General features: G+C 41.1%; 1 long non-coding RNA gene across 1 annotated transcript in view; it reads left to right on the forward strand.

Moving 5' to 3' along the window:
* The first annotated feature begins 5817 nt into the window (after positions 1-5817).
* LOC310770541 overlaps positions 5818-20395 on the forward strand; it is a 41610-nt gene continuing 27032 nt past the window's right edge. Inside the window, exons 1-2 of the long non-coding RNA XR_014552251.1 lie at positions 5818-5943; positions 8879-8989. This is a non-coding gene — a long non-coding RNA (uncharacterized lncRNA). The remainder of the gene's footprint in view (positions 5944-8878; positions 8990-20395) is intronic.

The following is a 20395-nucleotide window of genomic DNA, read 5'->3' on the forward strand; positions in this document are numbered from 1 at the left end:
GGCCTTAAATGTACTCTCAGGTAGTGATTGGTGAGAATCAGGTAGTGATTCTCATTGCCATTCCTGTCCTGCCTTTATCTTATCCTGGGCAGACATTTTTGTTGGATGATCCCAGAATAACGTTACCAGCTCTTCATATTGTGTAATGATAATGATCTTGATCAGTGAGCGTTCATTATGTTGCAGTCACATAATTATGCTCCATTTGAAGCACTTATAAAATGCATTCAGCTTCCTCATGTTTGAGAAGATCATGCATTCCAGAAATTAGCCATGTATGGTGGAGAGCTGTCCATGGACATAGATGTTCTGGTCTAATCTAACATACCATTCACCAGGGACTCAGCTACATTGGCAAAGAAAAAGCGCTTTATATGCGTTGTTTATGCATTCTAACACTGTGACACCAGATGGCGCTGTGGAGTTCCGTTTTTGCCAACCCGATTTATCGTACAAAGTTTGCAAAGTGTTTAACTGAAACACTTCTTTGGTGTGTCTAGATCCAGCCTGAGTCTTATGAGCCTGAAAAACTACATTTCCCATGGTTCCTTGTCCTTGGAGCATTGCTGTTGTGGCATTCTAAGCACCGTAGAGAGAGGGAGAGAGCAACAAAGAGACAGAGGCCTATGATGAGAGAGCTTGCTGCCACAGTTGCTACCCTGGCCCTGACACCAGGTAAGTTTGGAAGAAGAGAAGGAAAAGGACTATCAGGATAGGGCTTCGGGGGTTTGTGGTAACACTGTGAATCACCTAATACAGAGGTTTTCAACCTTTTTGAGTCCACAGCTCCCTTGACCAACTACATTCTTTTTGCGGCACCCCCTGGGGCTCATGAACCCAGTTATGTCACCCCTTGCCTGCAGAGTTGTGCCGCCCCTGGTCTCTAAGCTGCCACCACTGCCCCAAAGAGAGATGCTTCCTCACACTGCCCCACAGGGGCCTGGGAAGAGGATGCTTCCGCTGAGTTGACCCATGACTTGGCTTGAGGGGCTGCCTGGACCTGGGCTCATGGTTTAGCTCTCCCCAGATTAACCAAGAGCTGTAACCCGGGTTTGTATGTAGGGATGGGGATGAATGGACTGCGCAGAATGAAATTAGAGGGAGGCTGGCTACAGAAAATTATCATTCTGCTCCAACTCCTGTTTTCCAAGCATGATTCATTAGTCACCCTTAAGAACTTGAAAAGGGGCAGGGAAGCTCACATCAAAAAACATTTGTGTGGATGAAATGGAAGCTATTACTCAAACCTAATTCACAAAGCAGCCGCCTATTTAATGAATAAAATATTAATAAATCCTAAGCCACCAATCATTAGGGAGGAAATGTGACATTATTTTTATACTCGTAGGGGGAAAGTGATGTTAAGAAGCATGGAACTGTATTAAAAAAATGGATTTCCTGAACTCTAAAGGGGACACTGTTGAAAATGTGTTGAACTTTTAAAGCCTGAAAGGGCTTGTGACCCAAATGCCTGAAGAAGAGCTTCTCTCATTGTCACAGTCTGCCTGTGCTCTGAGATCTTCCAAGGAGGCTCTTCGCTTCTGGGTACCACTTTCAAGAGGAGAATAGTTAAATGGTGACCAGAGGAGAGAGAGAGAGAGAGACAGGCTTATCTGCAGCAGTGTTCATTTTACAGAACACATCTATCTTTCTATCCATTCAGTTCCATTTATGAATTGCTTCCCATAAAATATCTCATAACAGTTTCACGATAAGAAGAAAACTACAAAAAAAATTGCACAACCAACCAAAGCTGGTAAAAGGCACTCCCAATCACTGGGCCCCAAGTGCCAGAGATGGAATGTTTTGCCTTAGTACAACCTTGAATTCCTCTCATAGTTTTAATGGGGTTTTATAATACTGTATACAGTGGTACCTCGGGTTACATACACTTCAGGTTACATATGCTTCAGGCTACAGACTCCGCTAACCCAGAAATAGTGCTTCAGGTTAAGAACTTTGCTTCAGGATGAGAACAGAAATCATTCTCCAGCGGCGCAGCAGCAGCAGGAGGCCCCATTAGCTAAAGTGGTGCTTCAGGTTAAGAACAGTTTCAGGTTAAGTACAGACCTCCGGAACGAATTAAGTACTTAACCCGAGGTACCACTGTATATTATTATTATGTACACTACCCTGCAATCCCTTGGTAGGTAGACTAAAAGTATCCCTAATAAATCAATGTCTGTCTTACTGCTTTAAAAGTTGCCTTGCATATTGGGCCTATGGAGAGTTTGATCCGCACACAAATTATCTGAAAAGGCCATCTTAGGAAATGTAAAAGAAAAATAGGGCATGCATTTTTTTAATTAATAAAATGCAACATAATAATAAACATATATTATGAGGACAAAATGCAGATTGCCCACATATAGTATAATAAAATCTGTATCTGAGTTATAGATAAATAATGTGATTAAGTGGGTTATCACATTTTGTGACTCCCCTAAAAGAAACCCAAACCAGGGGGAAAGAATGATAACTAATTGTGATGACTGCATATTACCTACAGAATAAGAAGCAACATGCCTCTGAATACCAAGCAGTAACCAGGCAACAACAGTAAAAGAGGGCTATTGCCCTGATGTCCTGCTTGCAGGCTTCCCAGAGGCATCTGATTAACCACTGTGGGAAATGTGACACGGAATTGGATAAGCCTTCGGTCTGATCTAGCAGGGCTGTTCTTAACCACAAGAATGATTTATGTTATAATGATGTGGCCATAAAGTAGTGATAGAAGAGGGCACATCTTGGATGTATGAAGCCATTCTGTTCTGATTAATGAATTTGCCCATTATTTCTCATCTTGGAAAATAGTATGGTGGATAGCATGAATGAGTTGTTATAAGCATAAACTGCTATTGGTTTTATCCATTTTCCACTTATATTTTGCCATTTCTCCAAGGAACTCAAGGCAGTGTCTTCCATCATCCTCATAATTTGATCCTCATAATAACCCATGTGAGATAGTGATTGGCCCAAGGTAATCCAGAGAGCCTTGTGGCTGAAGGGGGATTTGAACCCAAATCTTCCAGGTCCTTGTCTAGTACTCCCAACTCAGTGGCTCCCAAACCTTTCCCCTTATGGACCATTTGAAAATTACTAAAGATACTGATGGATTATTATTATTATTTTTACTGTTGTAGCAATTGCAATGCGCTGTGTTAGATGCTATACGATTTTGAACTGAATGAAGCACTGGTCTGCAAGCCACAGTTGGGGAAACCCCTGCTCTAACCACTACAGAACACAGTTCCTTATGAATGTGCCAGAAGTTTGTGAAATCATAGTGCTCCACTCAAAACCAATTCAAATAATTGTGTAAACATCTACTATGCAGTGGGGTATTTTCTGCAGTTATTAAAAACTACCCAGTCTGCAATACTACAGATGAACTCTTTTAGACACATGAGCAGAATAGTCATTTTCCACTTAACACTCATTTTATCATGTTGACCTTACCTCTGCAAGCTTTCATATTTTTGAAAGTTTTCAGTTGTGTTGGGGGAGATAATAAATTTCACAATTCTTCCCATATTCCAACCGTGTGTGTGTGTGTACACATCCATACTGTCCCATGGCATATTCTCCCACCCACCTCCGATTTTTCTCAGTGTTGTCTGGATTGCTTAATCATCCTTCCCAGGCTTCAAGGCTTTCTTTGTGCTTCCTTGTGGTCAGGACCTTTGGCATTCCCGAAGCTCTCCCTGACCCAATTCTGCTTTGGGCTGCATCCGGTGTGGGCTACACAAACAAAAGTTCACTTCAGCGTCAATCGAGGGAAACAAGTGCCTGAACACAAAGCAAGAGAAGTCAAGCAAATACCTTCCCAGGGCTCTCAGTTCAATCATCACAGCCGAACTCAACAAGGGAGCACAGAGAAAGAGTTAGGAGGGGAAAGAAGAGACCTGCTTTTCTTTCATGTAAAAAAGAAAAAAGCGAACCCAACTTACTTTATATTTTCAAGGCAACAGAACGTCAAGGAAAGTTGTGTTGCCTAAGGCTGCAATGAAGCAAGGGGATTTAAATGTAACCTCGGTGTACAGAAACAGGAAGTCCCTTAATTCATTCAATATTTCATTAGAAATCTCTTAATGCTGGTCTTATTCCTAAAGGTAAACATCTTGGAGGCTCTTCAGAGCTTGTATTTCATTATTTAATAATCTGTTCTCAGTAATACGACTCCCCAGGTTGGAACTTGCAGCCATGTCTGTCCGCATGCTGGAAATATTAGCAATCCAGGAATTGTTAAATAATTAAGTTGCTGGTGCCTGTAAGTGTTAGGGCAGGAATCACTCAACTTTTCATATTATTCCAAACAGTCAGGGAAGGATGGTGCTGCAGAAAAAGAACAATAAATATCACGGACTATGTCTTGTCAAAGGGTTTGTGTGGAGTGTTTTAAAAAATAAATAAAAATTAAGTGGCAGATTAGTCTTACACTGCCTCATAGGAATGGGGCAGAAATTCGATTCGGCTCATATTAAAAAGCAAACCTACTTAATTTACACTTTCTGAAACAATACACAAACCGAAACACAGCCATCCTTTGAAATTTGCACGTCTCTGAATTTTGCAATGCAATTCTCCAGCCATGAAATGTGTACAAAACCATGGCTTCATATTCTGGCTTGTTCTGGAGTCATTAAGAATAGTTTCCTGGTTTGGACAAAACAGGAAACTGGACTGAATGGGATATTTCTTGGTTTGGTTTGCTCGTGTGAATGGAGAAGAGAAGAAAAGTTGCATGTATGGTCAAAAGACCTGCTCATATCTTGGCTTTTCGAGCTAATATGATCAACTGAATGTGATCATGGTGTTGCCCTCCACATTCCAGACATGTGGTGTGCTTCAACATGCATTGATTCATAGACCAAGGGTGGGGAACCTCAGGATTAGGGGCCAAAGGTGACCTTCCAAGCCTCTCAGTTTGGCCCTTGGGACCTTCCCCTGGTCCCATCTCCTTCCCAGCCAAACCCCATATTGGCCCTGCATCACAATAACCTTGGGTACTTTTGCCTGGTGTTATGTACTGAGTTGAATAGGATCCAAAATGCAGCAGTCTGATTGGTCCTAGAATGATGCAGCAGTCTGATTGGTCCGCAGGAGCCACCCAATCCAGCTCCAGGTGGAAGTGAACCCACAACATGATTGGCCTACAGGAGAATCCCGGAATTAGCCAATCACGTGCGGCCCATTGTGTAAATAATGTATATAAAGCAGATATTTTGGGGGAACTTTCATTCCTCACTACTATGAGCTGAATAAAGAGCATGAAATCCACATTCGACTCCGAGTATATTTCACCTGGCAAGGTTGCATCTTACTTCCCTGGATGGAGCATGCAGAGGTGTGTGTGTGTGTGTGTGTGTGTGTGTGTGTGTGTGTGTTGAAACTAGCCTACTGTACGAAGGTAAACTTGACTTTCATTGCTCCACCCGCTTTTGTTCCTAGTCCCACCCACCACTGGCATCTGAACCCTGGAAGGTTGGCCAGAAGGAAATGTTGTCCTAAAGCTGAGAAGGGTACCCCACTTCTATTGCAGATCTGCAAGGCTGACAGTGATCTGAATGTCTGTGCCATTGACATGGCAGGAACCTCTATATGTATATCGGACCTCAGCATTTTATTATGTTGTATCCCACTTACCCTGCATATAGTGTTCCTATCAGAATGCCTGTTGCAACACACAGAGAGTGAAAACAATCAATGAACGAAGAACATTCCTGCAGTGACCATTTTTGGTCAAGAAATGTGTGTGGTCACTCTGGGGCTGCTCTCGGTGCTCCTTCGAGGAATTCAGCAGTTTCCATTGGCAATGAAAGGAACCGCTGCGACAGCTGCAGAGGCAGATCCAGAAGTCCTTTAATTTAAAGTCTGTGGGCATAGACACCCAATCAAATTTGCCAGCAAGGGCTTGAGAAAGAACAAGACGTACAGAGACAGGTACTCATAAAGGACATTCTTCATTGGAACTAATAGGCAAATTAGCCAATTCTTCTTTTAAAGTTGTATGGTACAATTGCCTCGAGACATCATTTAAATCCGTTATGGCTTTTCTCATGTTGCAACAATTTCAATTGTTCTTTGAGGGTGGGGAAGGGTTGGGGGGGGAGCCTGTTTCGGGTGCTTATAAGAATCTACTCAATAGTTCTACAAACTTTGCTGGGCATCATTAAAAGTAGAAACTAATGCAACATGCCAGGCTCTGGACTATTATAAATCAGTTGGCACCAGCATTCTTGACATTAAATCCCTTTTCTTCTCTCTGACTCCAGTTACTAATTATACTGTACCAATAATAGGGGGAGGAAATCCATCATTAACTTTCAGTATTGAAAAATATTCCAACAGCAGCTCTGTTGTACAATATTTGTTGTATAATATTCCAAGAAAGTGTGCGTCTAATATGCCCCACTGTTTTGAAAATTAAACCAGAAGATCCTTCACAAAGGCCATTTTATTCTACAGTAGGATGAATAGGCTGCAATTTGATTGTATTGCAACAAAAGTCAATCACTAGCCACATTTCTCAACTGGATGTGGCTGTTAGGCATGAGAGGGAAGCTGCCATTGGCACCTTTGGGTGGTGCAATTTTAGAGCTAAATTTAAAAAGTAAAACAGGTATGCAAGGACAAACATAGCTTTCAGCATTTAGCATAACACAAAACATTTAACATCACATGTAGGTTGTTTCAAATAGCCACAATATAGGTGAACTGAAAATAACAGTAGGTTACTACTAATATATAATTATCCAGGTCTTCTTTTACCCTACACTACCCTACACAAAATCCTAAACAGGTTCAGAAATTTTTGTATCAGCTCACCTTTCTTAATATTAAGTTGCCTCTCATTCTTTCTTAACACATGTCACTTTTTGCAGAAGGGCGTGAGATTCTTGTTCATTTCAATTCTTGCTTTATTTTCTGAATTTATATAGCTGCCCCACAATATAAGTTCTCTGGGTAGCTCACCATATACATACAATTAAAATACAACGTAAGACAATGCAAAGAATCATTGTACAAGCAAACAGAATGGAAGCAACTTGAAAGGCTTTTGAATTTAACAACAGTGCATCAGTAACATGATTTCATTTCCTGGAAGTCAAAAAGCCTATTTTGGGATTTAAGTGGCATGTAAATGAAGTTGTTGTTGTTGCTGCTGTTGTTTGTTTGTGATGGCGGTTTCCAGCCCATGGGGTTGTATAGTGGAGGGTCTGGGTCAGTTGTTCTGCTACTTAGGAAACTGGTTTAAGCTGAAAACCTGCTATGAAAATAAGATTCTACAAGAGCTTTGTAGAAAAGAAAAAGTATTAAGAAATGTGAATATAGAACACTTTAAAACAGGCTGTGAAAACTGCTGGTTGGTTTCCTGGAAAACAACTGCAAACATCTCACTCACACAAGCAGAGAATTGTCTTCCATAGAAGCAGCTGTTATGTCAAAGCACTGGTTGTCTAACAAGTTGCACAAGACACCAATTATGATCCTTCCTGAACTGGAAAATTGGCCACCTTGTGCTCTTCTTGCTCCCAACAACAACAGAGGAGACACAGATGACTGAGAAGTAGGACATTGGAGGAGAGGGGAAGAAAGCTAATATAGAATAAGGAAAATGAATGAAATGTCCATTTTTCTTTTAACTAGTTGTAAAAAGACTGGTAGATAAAATGCTGCCATACTCAAACAAAACAATGGTGTGATTGCAATTAATATGTCTGGTTTTATGTAAATATCAGCTGTAAGTCTCTGGATCAGGATTTGGAGAACAATGCTCAGGGAGGGAAAGTTCCCTTCATTGCAACCTGCCTCTGCCATGTAGGCCATTAAACTTTTACTCCTAGATGTCTACCCTTGGACTATCTCCACGCTAGCACAGCCATGTACTTTGGCAGGCTGAGGATAACTTGGCAATTTTGAATGTGTCTCATTACATAGCAAGCATTCCCTGTGTTGTCCTCTGTAAACATGAATACAACACTTGCTGATCATTTCAAAATTATTTAAAGAGGGGGGAAAGAGCTTAAGTAGATAGCATTTTCTTGTTGAACTTTTGAGCACCTAGGATTGAAGAAATTCAAATTGATATACAGTAGGAGACCTCTGGATTCAGGCCATCAGTTGTATTCAGGCATTATTGTTGTGAGAGGAAGCAAAAGTATGGGGGGGGGTGTTGCTGGGATCCCCAGAAACTCCAGGATTCCTCCCAGACCATTCAATGGAATTTCTTCAGTCTGGAGCCATGTATATCCATGTGTTGGAAGCCACCCAGAAAACTTTGTGTTATGGGATGGCATACAAATGCTGAAAATCAACCAGTTAGGAGGCTTAAACTCACACCTGTCTTCAGCTGAAAGGATGGGAAGTGAAGATATTTGGTTCTTCTGACTCAGTAACTGCAATGATAAGTAAGAGATTTGTTGGAGCAGTATTGGATTCTTGTATGCATAGATACTTGTTTAGGTTGGGATCAACATGATGATAACTTGAGTTCATATACAGCCTTCTTCTTCTTCTTCTTCTTCTTTTGTAAAAACACAATACATCTGTGATGTTTTTTCTGTCCTCCAAAAGAAACTATTCTTACAGAGGCCATTTTAGTTTGCTGTACCTTGAACTTCAGAACGGAACTCCATTTGCTACACAAACCTTTTCAAGGGACATTCTGTTCTTTCTAAAATCTGCTACAAACTGCTTGTAGATTAAACTATTCATTTCAACCCAGTCACCGCAATCCTTCCTGCTATGACCTTTTTATCATGATATGCAGATCTTTTTCCTGGTTTCCCAGTTAATCAGAAACTGGGTTGCTTTCCTTTTAATTGCAATCATTATGAATATCTGTCAAGCGTTTTTCTTGTGTTCAACTTTACAGGTGATACAGACCCATATATTGAAACCATTTAACATCCCAAGCAGCTTGAAATCTGGTCAGCGCTGATGAACAATGGGGAAGAAGAATAATGACTATCCCCACTTCAAAGAGGTATCAAGATCTATTCTTGCCACTGTGTTTTTAAAAGAATTTGGCTGGCTGACTTCCTTGCTTGATGGAAATGCCAGATTCGTTCCTGCTGATACTCATTTAACTTTAAGGTTTTGTTTTGTTTTTAAAAAGACTATAAGATTAAGTTAAAACATTCAAGTGAAATTATCTATTAAGCAATTACATGAAATTGTTTTAAAAAACACCCACGATGCGCCAAAGAGGAAGCTGCAGCCCACTGAACAGGCACGCAAACCCATCAGCCACCTCTCTCATGGCTGCTTCTCCTTCTTCCCTGCGGGCATAGGCACTGTTCAGTTTGTAATAGAGTGGAACATTTTTTATCTGAGCTGTGAAGTCCAGCCACCTACCAGCCCTTTATCTATTATTATTGGGGGGGGAGGGGTACAATGCTGTTCCCCTTGTTCAGATTCTGTGGGAAACTAGAGGGGAGCGTTGAAGTAGCCACATTTGTGGATGTCGCTTAGCACCTCCATCTTCCAAAACCTCTCAGGCTTCTGCAAAGAGCTATGAAAGAACCTCCCAGCTAGGCAAATGTCTGTTGTTGCTGTTTTGTAGGAGTGAGACATGGCAGGGCACGGCAGGAGACGCCATTTTCTGGTTTGCCTCAGGCAGCAAAAGGTCTTGGGTCGGTCCTGCATGAGGGCTAGTTGGCTGAAGAGATCCTTGAAAGAGGGAAAGGGTAGATAGCCTCAATGTCTTTAGGAAGCTACTTTCTGAAGACAGGTGAAATTTCCAAAAGACCATGTTCCAAAAAAAAAAAAAAGGAAAAGAAAACCACAGAGTCTTCAGATTGCAGGGATTAAAGGAAAACCTTGAAGAACAAAGGAACCAATCCAATAATCTATGGCAGGGTTTGATAGGTTGCCTGGATTGGCTATCTTCTGTGATAAGGATGAACCAGACTACAGTAAGGTCCAGTGTTTTGAACACCAGCCCTTACAGTAATGAAACATGATGGGATTTGCTCATCATTCAATGACAAGTTTTTAATTTTTTTTTAAAAAGACTGTCACGCTGCAGCTAAAATTACAATAATTCTTTTAATGACAGGATAGCTATCAGCCCCCTCCAACACTGCTAATGACTACGAGTTGCTACTCTTGTACTACATGCAATACCCCTTGGGCCCATATAGCATTCAGCAGTAGCAAAAGACTTTGCAAGTGCCCCAATTATGATAAACTTTGTTTTCAGATATAATTCACCATTCACCACTGTTGAAGAGTGCAACTCGCAAAGCGATGCTTCTTCAGGCTCCTTTTACCAAAGGAAAATGGGAAAATGGTGGTGCAGGAAAGCAGTCTTCTATTTAAATAAGAAATAGAGTAGAGATGAGCTCTCCATTTAATCATCTCAGTTCATATGTTCTTTAGTGTTCAAACTGGGTGAAATCACAACAGTTACAGACACTGTAAGCCATGGATGGGAGACCTGAGGCTGTCTTGATGCTGCTGGATGTCAGCTCACATACAGTGTTCTGGGCCCAGGAAATCTTGCTGGTATTCCTGGATGGGAGCGACGAGAATATGTATATTATCCAAAATAAGTTTGATAGGTAAAGAGAGGCTGGTTCTCAAGTGGAATGTCCCACTTTGGACGTCCCTATTTTCATCAGAGAACTGTTGGAAGGTATGGTAGGACATCCCTATTTTTCATTGGAGAAATGTCGGAGGTATGTTTTAATGAGAACCATGAATTTTCCTTGGTAGGATCTATATCCTGGGCCACCACAGACAAATGGATACAGCCATTTAAAATACCATTTTCTTTCCCATTGTGATGAATCGGATCAGGATTAAACAGCAGTTTTTCCCGGGGAAAGTGGTGGGACAAAAAAAAAACAAAAAACAACCCCACCCCACTTTCAGACCCATGCCTAGTAATCACGGACCTGTGCTTAGAATCATGGCACAAATAGAAGTGTGGAAGAGCCCTCAGTTGTACAATTAGTCTGCAGCAAAAATAAATAAACTGTCCTTATGTGGTTCTTCTGTCCTTATGTGGTCAATGTAATTCGAGACCAGATGGCTTTTGCAATTTTAGTGTCATGAAGAGAAAGGACTTTGGGTGGCTTTTAAACTTTCACATCCAACTTGCCTACATGTCATACATTTTGTTCTTGTGATTCTACAGTATTTTTTTACACTTTTCTCAGAAGCGTTCTTTACAGCCTTTCCCCCCTTTATTGCTTTGCTGCTGCTGCTTGACTGCTTTTAAGCAGGGCTCCTAATTGAATCTGGTTCCTAAATCAACAGCAAAGGCTCATAGTCTAAGCTGGAAAACATTCCTTAGGGGTAAATATTGGATGAAGTTAAGTGAATCACCAGAAGCAAATATTTGTATTAATACCAATGTGGGTGGCCTAATACACATCACTGAAGTTGCCTCATGGGGTACTAATATTTTTAGGGGTGCTATAGGAGCAGCATGCGATCTCTTCTTAGGTGTAACACTAGGAACGCTTGCAATGTCCCACAGAATGGTAGAAGACAGATTTGGAAATGTGCAGTACAACACTGCTGCTTAAAGTGATCTAAAATTCCAAATTGGTACCACAGTATGTCTAGCCTCAGACTCAGGGGCTGAATGTGGCCTTCTAGGCCTCTGTATCTGGTCAGTAGTATTCCCAAGCCACACTTCTCACTGGTCCTGCCTCACACCTCAAATATTTTTGCCTGGCTGGAATGCGTCCTTGAACTCTGCTTGTCTGGATGGAGGACAGAAAGAGGTGCATATACAGCCTTGTGCGAATTAATTGAAACAAACAATGAATTTAGTAGTTTATTGTACAAAACTAACATGTACATGTACAAAACTCACATATACGTACATTAGTAGTGGATATGACCTCCGCTATTTTTAAACAGCATTTGAACATGGTTTGGCATGGAGTCTACTAATTTCGAACATTCACTGTTGATTTTTGGATCCCTGTACCACACTGGAATCAGTGCCTGAATGAGCTTCTCCATAGCTGCACAGAGGCAACTTTTGCATGTAGCCCACAAATTCTTTTCTCCACTGGTCTTTCGTCTATGCCTTGTACTTTTTTGCCCATTTATACCGCTTTTCTTTCATTTTTTTGGTTAAAAGCTGTTTATTGACAGGTCTTCTGGCTTTTCATCTGACCGCAATAAGGAGTCTGCAAACTGTAGAGGAACTGATTTGGATTCCTTTCTCCTTCAAATCCATATTCAATGTGTCACTCATCTTGCAGGGATCCTTTTTGCTTTGTCAAAGCAAGAAAGTGTCATCTCTAGGAGTTGTTTTCTTCTTACGGCCACACTTTCCTTTACGTTTAGGAGAAACCAATCCGGTTTCCTGCTTCAGCTTGATAACACGGCTGACAGTTGTGAAACTCACACCAACCACTGAAGCAAAGAAGACAGTTGCATGTAATTCTATTATTGGGCCACTTATGCACTGCTAGCTTTTCAAGAGGGTTCACTGCATCTCTGTAACACTTTCGCCCATTGAATAAATAAATAAATGCAGCTGCCCTGTGGTGGCACTGTTGATAATGTCACTTTGTTATCTTGGATGTGGCTTAAAATAAACGGCTGCCTGGATTTTTCAATAGAGCATCAAGGGAAGCAGTGGCTTTGCACCTCCTATAAATAAAAGCAGCTCTGTCTCAGGAGTGAGGATTGCCAAGAAACACAACATGCACCTCCCTCCTCACACCAGATATGGGGACCGAGGACCGACTTTGTGCAAACACAAAGTAGCTTGCAGTGATGTTGAACCCTCTGCCAGAGGGACTATACATGCTATTAATTTTGAATCATAATTCATGGATTTGAACCATGATCCCAATCACACTTACTGGAGGAAGACATGCTGGAATAAATGGGACTTTCTTTTAAATGTGTTCTGACTTATTCACAACTTGTGCTGGCGTTACTATTTTAATTTCCTGTTTATGCATGATGACACCATGCACATGTGCCATATGCCTCAAAAGGCAACAGTGGAAATGAAGCTATTTTTCTAGAAGAGTGCCAATGTTGTCTATCACACATTTCACACAATTTTTCACACAGTATTTTCAATCCATCATAGCCAAGGTTTTTTGTTTTTTTTGGTCAATGCTTGTCGCATGTTTTTCCTTGATCTAAGATATCATCAAGAGGTTGGAAACTCACCCAGGCATGATGATGATGCAGGATAAGCTACCAGAGACAGACATTCAATTAAATAACCATCCTTCATTATGCTCTCATTCTCAGGGTCGTCCAATGAAGCTGAATGTCGGATGACTCAGTACAGACAAAGGAAAGTACTTCAAATAGCACGTAGTTAAACTACGGAATAATTTGCTCCTTTGGGATAGCATAATGACCACTAACTTGGATGGCTTTAAAAGAGGATTAGACAAATTCATGTAAGAGAAAGCTATCAGTGGATACTATCCATAATATACATAGCTGTGTTACACCTCCACTGTCAAAAGAAGTATGCTTCTGAATACCAGACCCTGGGAACCAGAAGGTGGGAGAATGCAGTTTGCGCTCAAGTCCAGCTTGCAACCTTCCCATGGGCATCTGCTTGGCCACTCTGAGAACAGGATGTAGGGCTATATTTGTCTTCTATTTGATCCAGCAGGTTTCTTACTTGTTCCAAGGACTAAAGGCTCCATACAATTCTGCCACCACAGGGAACCTGCTGCAAATAACTTCCATATGACTGAGGTGATGGAAAACAGCTGGAATTCACATGGTTGTTCCAAAATGCAGGGAAAATCTCCACACTGGCACCAAAAGCCCCGAGGACTGTGCCAAATGGTGTGGTTTATTGATTCCAAATGTTAAAACTGCTGCACAAAAGACTACCACGTTGATTTAATCTACTCAGTGAATTGCTGCTTTCAGCCTTAACACGACACAAAATTAATAATTTGTAAAACTAAACAAAAAGGGCTTTAAAAAACCCTACTAATGCAAATTAAGCAGGCAGACAGATAAAAAAATTGTGATTTCTAAAGCAGTGCACTGCTTTCTCTCTACCTTAGCTCTAAACGCATGCGACTTGGTAGCCACAAGTTAGAAGTCATTAGTCTCTTGCAATTGCAAATGTCAAGTGAAACAGCCCTTAGCAGAGCCAGCCCACTCAAGAAGCCATCTCAGTTGGCAGAAGCCCCCGAGGTGGTGCCCCTGTGAGTGCCACTTCTGCCACCTATTTCCGGAGAAATTTCACAGAGCACAAGAGATTTCACTAGATTTCAGCAAGATCATAAATTGGCACTGATGCCTGTGCTGCTTCTCCCCCAGCAGCGGAAGTTGCATGGCGAGAGATGTGGCAGCAGTGCCAGTGATGGCACAGCAGATGGCATGTAAGAGCAGGGTTCCACTTCCCATCTCGCCTCATGCAGTGAAACAGGACGCATCTCTTATGTCCCTTAGTACATCAGTGGGTTGCATATTCTTGAATCCATGGCTATATCACCATCATCATTGCTGTTGCTAAAGAGAAAGTGCCAAAAGAAAGAAAGAAAGTGCCAAAAATACATTGTACAAAAATCTAATATATATTTTAGGAAGGTTGTTTACCTGTTTGTTTGGCATTTGGAAACCTTTTAAGATACTGTAACTAGACTTTTCATGATGGTTCCTGAGATCAAGGAACAGGTTTTCCTGTGTTTGGATGCAACCGGACACTGTTTTAAAACAAGATGGCAGAATAAACCTTTCAAAACTGCCCTGATTTAAAAACTGCCCTGATTTTGTTTGTTTGTATCCTAGAATTCCCAAGCAATATTGGATAGGAAGCTATCAGTTAAATAGGCGTAGCTTTTAAGCATGCAGTGTGAAGTTAATACATAAAGTCAAACTCTAGATACATTTTGACTGCAACCCTACACCTGCTTAACTGAGAGTAAATCCCACTCAACTTACTTATTTTGATGTATTTTTAATCTTTGTTGGAAGCCACCTAGAGTGGCTGGGGAAACCCAGCCAGATGGGCCGGGTACAAATAATAAATTATTATTATATTATTATTATTATTACTTCTGAACAGACATGAGCTGGATTGCATTGTTCTTCATATAAGTCTACATTAGTATGGCCCACTAATGCCTGAGCACTCTGAAAGTTATGCTGTGCCTTTGTTAGCCCCTTTCATCACTGCAAAAACAAAACTATGCTCCTTACCTTGGAGAAATGAGAAGAGAAGGCCATCACAAGCAGGAGAAGGCCATCACAAGCAAGAGGAAACCAGTTTTTCTCCATAGATATTTATCACTGTTAGTTAGAAACTTAATGTTATTATGAAGGGAGAAGCAGCAGGAATAAATGACAGTAGGCAAGCAGTGTCAGATATTTGGGGAATGTGTGTGTGTGTGTGTGTGAAAAAGCCCTTAGATACCTGCCTAATGAGACAGGTGGCAGAAAGCCAGGCCAAAGTTACACTTACAGCTCTCGTGAAATCTCCGAAGTACATTGCAAAGAAAGTGCTCCAACTCAGCCGGATCCCGTGGTTCAGTCTGAGAGTTGAAAGGGTACGGAAGAGGAGCCTTCACCTGTTACAAGGAGGACAGCCCTGGCTGACTTCATCTCGTATGCATGGCGCATAGTTGCAGTCTAACTTTATGACTTTTAATGACTCTGGAACACCTCATCACTTGTGAAGGAATACGCTGGAGTTTGCCTTCACTCAGCTTGACAAGGTGATGGGGAGTTATACATTGCCCTCCCCTTTTCCCACTCTTACATGAAAACACTTGTCAGTTCTATCAAATTTGGTAAGACAAGTACCCATGACACCTTGGGGAGAAATGTAACTCAGTTGACACCCAATGCATACGCACACAGCACATGCAGCAACATATATATATATATATACGCCCTAGAAATGGGGAAAGGCATATATATATGCATTTCCCCATTTCCAGGGTGTTCTCCTGCAGTGGAGCATATTAGATGATTAAAAGCACCACAGACCTTTCTCAAAGCAATGAAGGACAATTGTCTATAGCACTGATGTACAACTTTTTAAAATATCGTGGCTCTTTGGGTAATGGTAGCAAAAAATAACTATATGCCAGGTAGCTGAGTTTAATTTTTTTAAAGTCCTTTAAAAACACTACCTTTAAAAATAATTGTAGGAATTCTAATTAGTTTACAATGATCCAGCTTTTAAAAATTGCCTAACTCTATGTGTACAAAATTATTGTTGCAGTGTGTCTAATGCTAGGGGACAAGGGCCCTGTAATTTGCCAGTGCAGGATCTAGATTCATATCTCCTCTTCAGCCGTGAGGCTCACTATTGATTTGATTTTTTATATTTCTATGCTGCTTTTCATTCAAATGAATCCCAAAGCAGCTTACAAACAATAACATGATAGAACATGATAGAACATCACAAATACGGCATAAAACATATTGAATAATTAACAATCAGTGAAACAATTACAGTCTTTAAACACTGTTAACAAAGCAGCAGCTAAACAATAAGCTAAACATTACAGTTAAAGCAAAAGTCATATCATGTGATTAACAAATCAATGCAGCATTTGCAATCTATAAAACAATATTAACAACACTAACAAAATAGAAACCCAAAAATAAACTAAGCACTGTTAAGTTCATACACAAACTCTCTCCACACCCCATGACTTATAACCTCCACTCTATTCAGTTTATTGAAATACACATCCACATAATGCTCATGATAGCAACTCCCTTCTGAAGGTTCCTCTGACTGGAGGTGCGGCAGCAAAGATGGAACCAACCAGCTGCTGATGGCAAACAGAGTCTCCCTCTCCTCACAGTTCTTCCTCTGGAAACAGCTCCCTTATGAAGGCTCCTAGGGCCGGACGGTGGAGCAAGGCAGGTAGAAAAAGCCATTACCTCACGCTATGTAGCCCAAGGCTACATAGGCCTGAATTGCAGGACACAATCTGTTTACAGACCTGAACACTTTTATGAAGAAGAAAATATCCCAGTAGCTCGAGAGTGCTGTTTATGGATGAGGAATCCATTGGGATTGGCAATAAGCCTGGTGGCTTAGAAGTGGACTTTGGAGCTCCCACAACATCCAGCACAAACACACTTTTAAAGAAAAGTGTCTGTAGGGTACATAGGTACAGAATATGCATCTGTCTGATTTAGAAGCTATTGAATTCTTTTACAAGATGCCGTTTCAGGCCAGTGGTATTGTAAGTCTGAATATGGGCCAGAACATCAGCATCCATCCTCCCATGCCCTCTCCCCATCCGCAAAAGTTCAGTGTTTGAAAGCACCCACTGCTGAGAAATGGCTGTTCTGTTGGCATCTCTGAAGAATCTGGGCTGGCCAAGTTCCTGCCACCAGTTTATCAAGGGAAAGGGGATTCAAGATATCACAATGTGAAGGTTTGGGGTTTTTTTAAAAAAAGATAGAAATGAAAGTCACCATTGCTTTTGTTGGTGTTGCAATAGCTGGTGATGTGAGCCCATTTCCTATAGTAAACAATGGACACACTTTGTCACCACAATTTGCAGAGGGGGGAGTTGAAAATGGTGTCACTTGAATCTTTCTGTTCCACTTTCTGTGCAATGTTGTCAGCCTTCAGGGCACTGTGAATTCCGACACAGGCCATGACCGTATTAGAGGTGAGGAGGCACCCCACAACTCACCCAGCATCTAGACTAGGTGTGGTCCCCATCTGCACTATACATTTAAAGCACTATGATACCACTTTAGTCATGACTTCCCCCAAAGGATTCTGGGAACCGGAGTTGGCTAAGGATGCTGAGAAATGTTAGGAGATCCTTATTCCCCTCACAGAGTTACTATTCCAAGAGGGATTGGTTGTTAAACCACTCAGGGAAGGTGAATAGGGTGTGAGGGGAATACAGGGAGCCATGACTAGAGTGGGGAATTAGCGCTTTAAATGTATGGTGCAAATGTGACCCACACCTAAGCTAGATGTTGGGTGTCTCTGAACCTCTTACTCTAGACAGGAGGAGTTTTCACCATGCTGTATATATGATGTACATCCTTCCTGTCTTTTGGCTTTTTAAAAAAGGCCCCTTACAAAATATAAACAGCAGCTCCAAGAACCTCACAAAATGTAGCTATTTCCAGCCACTTTCCCTTAGTAACATCCTGTCATTCCCTTTAGTTTTGTTCTGCCAGAGGGACCACCATGTTCTTATTTATAAATGAGCAGTGTCTGCTTGCCAACACAAGTCCATAACAATCAGTCTTCATGCTGTCTGGTTTTAGGGTAGCACCTGAGAATCCAATAGCTCAGCACAACTTTCCTGGGAACTGGCATTGCAGCAAGTTGCATGTTTGTGTCCCCCACTTCTCTCCCTTAGTCCTAGCAGTGCACTCTTTCTTTTTCATCTCCAGAGTAACTGCAATCAAACAAGCAGTTTTATATGGCTGGGAGATGCCTTTTTGTGAACACACAAACACACACACATGGATAGATACCCACCTGCTTGCCTTCCCCTCCTGTGCAATGATGAATACTTTAAATTCTTTTTAAGTGCTAAGTACATAGAGTGGGATTAAACCACATAGCTATTACTGTCTCCTAATTTTTCTTGGATGGGCAGTTCAGCTAAACACCAGGATTCTCTGACTAAATGTTTGTAATATCTAGTAAAGATTAAATATACTGCAAAAGGGCAACAGTTCAGTTTTCCTTCATTTCTCTGTGAAAGTGGTTTGTTTCCCGTTCGTGATTTGCTCTGCTGCCAATTTTTTGGTGGTCAGAACTTATCTGTTTGGAAAATGAAGGGAGGACAAAGTAATTTAGGGAGCAGAAAGAAAATGTTTCCGTGGTGTGACTCGGATTTCCACTCCTGGCTGTATAAGATTTCTCTTAACTGGAAATAAAAGAGAGAAAGCCAGCCAAAACTCCATCTATTATATATTTTGGAAACTTGGTTGTTTGTTCCCCGTTTTGTATGATGGCTCCTGAGATGAAGGAGCAGGTTCTCATCTATGCTTGGAGCAGGTTTTCATTTATGTATAGATGCAATTGAATGCTATTTTGGATCCAGATGTCAAATTGGACATTTCAGATTGCACTGATTTTAGCCACATTTCAAAACTGCACTGATTTGGAGGCTTCTTAGTAACCCAAGGAATGAGGCTGCTGGTACTTTATATAAGTTGAAAAGAGAATGACCCTATTTTGTTATGTTTTACATTTTCAAAAATGATAAAAACCATTTTCAACTATTTCCAGGGGGTAACCAAGAAGGAGTTGCTGCAGGAAATACGGCAAACAGTCTTGTAGACCTTAAAATCTAACAAATTTATTAATACATAAACCTTTTGTGAACTACAGTCTACTTCATCAGAACATTCAAGGGTTATCCTGCATTGCAAACCTCTAATTCAGGAGAACAATTCATGCCTTTGATGAAGTGGGCTGAATTCCTTCCTGATCCTGACACCATGTTGAGCAGTAACCTCCTCCTGAACCTCACAGGTGAGGAATGCTCATCTTACACAATGGGGTTAGGCATGGAGAGTATTCATTGACACTACATTTAAAGCACTCATAACAGTCATGGCTTGCCACAAGGAATCCTAGGAACTATTGTCGGCTAAAGGTGCTGGGAATTGTGAGGGGTCTCCTAGTCATTCTTCAGCGTCCTTAAAACTGCAGGATTCTTTGGGAGCGAGCCATGACTGCTTAAAATGGTATAAGAGAACTTTAAATGTATGGTATGGAAGTTGCCTAAATAAACGAAGCAATTTCTATTGATGTGGGACTCTGGGGGCCATATGGAATATGGAACCCAAGAAACTTTTGGATCAGGGCCCCCTGTGGATAGAAAGTTAGGTGCATTTCCATTTCATATTTGAAATCACATATGACTTTCTCAATGCCAGATTTCTGCTTAGTAGGATTTCAAGCGAGTCTAATTTTTTTTGGGATTTGCACCCACTTACTGTCAGCGAGTGAAGCCAGACTTCTTTTTTCCTGTCTCTGGAAGAGATGAAAAACATAACTTTCTGATTTTCATATGCAGCTAAATATTTTTCTTTTTGGCATTTGGACTCGCGTCTTAACCATTTTGATACATATGTCCCCAAAACATTACCTAAGCTTTCAAAGTAAAAGAAAGAGGATAAAAAGCACCACACAACCACACTGAACAGTATAAACAAAACACTTTACACAACAAGTAAATATAAGTGGTTTGTTTCAAGAGCAAAGCTGGGCAGATGGAGAAGAAAGGTAGGCTTGCTTTTAATTAGCATTTTGCTCCAAGCGATGGCTTTGGTGAGAAGAGGCCCCTTTATGCTGGCATATTGTTTCAATGAGAACATGGAAAGGATTCTGTTGTTTTCGGGAAGAAACTGAAGTCATGCCTAGTGGAACTGGAGATCCGTGTTTGTATGGTTCTCTTATATTTTGGGAGACTTTTTTTAC

Source organism: Podarcis filfolensis (assembly GCF_964270895.1).
Source record: "Podarcis filfolensis genome assembly, chromosome: 9".
Taxonomy (NCBI): domain Eukaryota; kingdom Metazoa; phylum Chordata; class Lepidosauria; order Squamata; family Lacertidae; genus Podarcis; species Podarcis filfolensis.